We start from the raw sequence: 3,349 nt of genomic DNA, 5'->3' as shown, positions 1-3,349 counted from the left end.
AATAATGTGTTGATTGACAACGAGACTACGAAAGCAAAATAAAATCTGTGTTAGAAAAGCTCTCTGCTACTTTAAATACTCATTTAACTGGACAGTGTGATTCAGTGTTCTGCGCTCTCCAAGCCTGTGTTAAATCTGTGTTAAATACTTCAGTAACATTTTCTTTATGCTGTAATCACACCTAGAGCTGTGTAACTTGGGGGACGGTTTTCTATCTCTGCCATATTTACTGGAGCGCAGTGCAGCGTTGCTGGGGTTGTGGAATTGTGCAGCGATGAACACCACAACACTTTAACACAAAATCTGACCTAGAATATCTGAACCTTTAAAATAGCAGGTCAGTCACTCCAGGCCTGGTTCACTCCATGCTATGATATAATGTTTAAACTTTCCAGTTGTGTGCACAGAATAATTGACATTTGTATTTTATTGTAAATTATTACAGGGGCTTGAGTCTTGCTAAATCCATTATATTTGCACCTTTCACAGATTTTAATTGTTGGAGTCATAATAACATGGTTCAGCTATATTTTGAGTCCTATGACAATCAAAAGCAATATCACTAGTTGCCATTTTGGCTTTTCAAAGGGCTTTTGAAATAAACACATACCTATACAGTGTAGGAGAGAATGATTTAATTTAGCCCCACTTGTGATGCAACCAGTTTGACCAGATGTTATTGTTAATCTAAGACGGGGTGTCCAATCAAAGTCCTGGAGGGCATTCCACTCCAGGTTTAACAGGTAAAATGAGATCATGAGCTACTTCAGGGTCTGGATGGAGGTTTAATTGGTTTAATTAAACGATTTAGAACAGATTTTGAACAAAGACAATGAGTGGAAGGACCCTCTTTGCCCCCCCCCCTTTCATGTTCTTCAGCTCCAGCTCTCGCTCTCTCTTCTTCACAGTCTGCCTCTTTGGGGTCCTTGACAAAGGTACTCCTTTTAACGCCACTGTCAGACTTTTAATACCGTTTTCTCAGCTTAATGATCTCATTGTAGCCCATCAAGCCCTCTGCGTTTAGACTCCCTTGCCCACCCAAAGAGCTCACAAGAAGAGGGTATTATACCCCAAGAGAACTGACCCTATGACATCATTCTTACTTTACGGTCCCAGCCAGCCAATTAAGCTCTTCAGAGCCAACAAGGTGAAAGTAACGAGGCAGCGTCGAGGAGCAAGCAAGAGGGGCAAAAGACTTTAAATTCCTATTTCTGTTACGATTAAAGTGTACCTATTCTTAAAGGCTGGGTTTTAACCCTCGGTCAAACATAAGCAAGGTATGTGCATGTTTTCTGGTGAAAGTTGTTGGAACAGCAGTGGCAGTGCCCCTCTTAGACTGCAGATACACAGGGCTCACATCCCTCCCTCTTTGAAGCCTTCTTGCCATTCCTCTACTCCGGACGCATCCTTGCAGAGTATATTCTGACTAGATCTGCTCAGCTCAGATCAATGGTTCCAGTTTGCAGTGTCAGTCTGGAGAATGCTATCCTGAGCACTAATGATTCAGCTGAAGCAGGCTCTGCAGAAACTCACAGCACCCTGTGGCACGCAGCATGCTGTTGAATTCTCTTTGCTGGGCTGGCTGTTGTGACTGTGTGTCTGGTCATACCACTGCACTGTAACTGACCTTGTGCTACCGATGCCCCTTAGTACAGAACCACTTCACTGACATTGAAGCTTTCCATCCATTCACACACTACTATTATTATTACACCATTACATTATTCACTTTTAAGACACGCCATGGCCATTATAAAATCTGCTTCTGGACAGCATGATAAAAGCATAGCACTGTATTGTTGTAAAGCGGTGTGACATGATGGTCAAGCACAGCCACAAAAAATCAGGTGAATCAAAGAGATGGCATGCAAAGCACAGGGAGTGAATGAACCCGGCGCATGGATTCCAGACTTCTCCATGAACTGTCTGTTCAAATTATACACCTGCTCTACAGAGGATGACAAAGCACAACAAAAGCATTGTAAACTGACAGATTGCTTTGAAAACGTTCAACATAAAGGGGAGATTATGGTCAAGATACATGTGCACTGCCAAGAGGGCCTGACTCACCAGCAACTTCAGTTTAGATCAATAATATTTAAATGATCAGTTGTCTTGTTTTGTTTTTTTTATCACTGAGCAGACTTTTTACAGAAAAGCTGTTGAAGGAGTATTTGAGTTTTTGCGTCCGCAGCCTCATTTGGATCCACAATGATCCTTTAATCACCGCTCAGCAAGGCAGATACTGTTATGAATCATTTCACCTAATCACATCGTTCAACACCAGCCAGATGAATGGCCAATCCGTCCGCAATTATTTCACCTCATTGAAACCGCTCACGGCACCGTGGCACACGATCAGAATGGTGGATATGCAGTCAAGAGAGGCCAGGATGCTTTTACAAACATTGGCATAATCCAATATGGATAAGGTTGCACCCTGATAGCACAAAGTGTGCTTTGTTATACAGCACGTAGCTCTGCTGCTCCACCCACCATCTGAAAAAGCAGTGCTAGTTTCAATAAGAGCCCTTTGTTTCGTCTCAGAATAAAGCAGTGTGGGATGGAATGTGCTGCAGGTAGTAATCTAAGCTTCACTCACCCAAGTGGGGATCGTTCCTTGGAGGAACTTCACAAGGATTCAAACATCTTGCCCCAAAAGATCCCGCAACAAAAGAAGGCAGGCATTCTTCATATCTCACATCATTCTCAAAGAACTCATATCACATTATTTTTTGTTGTTTGCTTGTGTAAAGTTGTCACAACCTTCCTTCTCTCTCTCTCTCTCTCTCAATATTGCAGTGAGCCTCTGACTCTCGTTTTGGGCAATTTCCTCGTGTCAGTCATATTGAGGAGACGTCTTTATCAATGTCCTTTTGTGTGTCAAGCAGTTAAACTTGATCATTCGCTAGGAGATTCATTACACATTTCATTTGAATGATCAGTTAATAACACTGACATCAGCATAAGACCCGTACTTACCTCTTGACTACAGAGCTTGAATTTCTTTGGCAAACGTTTGGATCAGAAGTCTTCTTAAATGTCTTCAGTGGTGAACTAGAATAAACAGAACAGCCCCACTGTACCACAGTGTATATTCAGAATAAAAATATTCTTTTACTTCAAATAGTCTTCACCACAATTTTACAAAATGCACCCATAAAAAGTTACCAATCCAGTAATAAAAAACATTATTTTATAAGTTTGTGAAATGTTTCTTATTAGTTAGAATTTGACAATAACAGTAGATTTTGCGGCTAAAATAATGAATTACAAAAATGAAGACAACTTCCTTTCTTTTCTTCTTTCCTTTCTATTTTTATCCTTTCTGATAAAAATAAGGCAGCAC

The sequence above is a fragment of the Acipenser ruthenus genome, chromosome 9 (assembly GCF_902713425.1).
Source record: "Acipenser ruthenus chromosome 9, fAciRut3.2 maternal haplotype, whole genome shotgun sequence".
In the NCBI taxonomy this organism is placed as follows: Eukaryota; Metazoa; Chordata; class Actinopteri; order Acipenseriformes; family Acipenseridae; genus Acipenser; species Acipenser ruthenus.
This window is presented reverse-complemented; position numbering follows the sequence as displayed.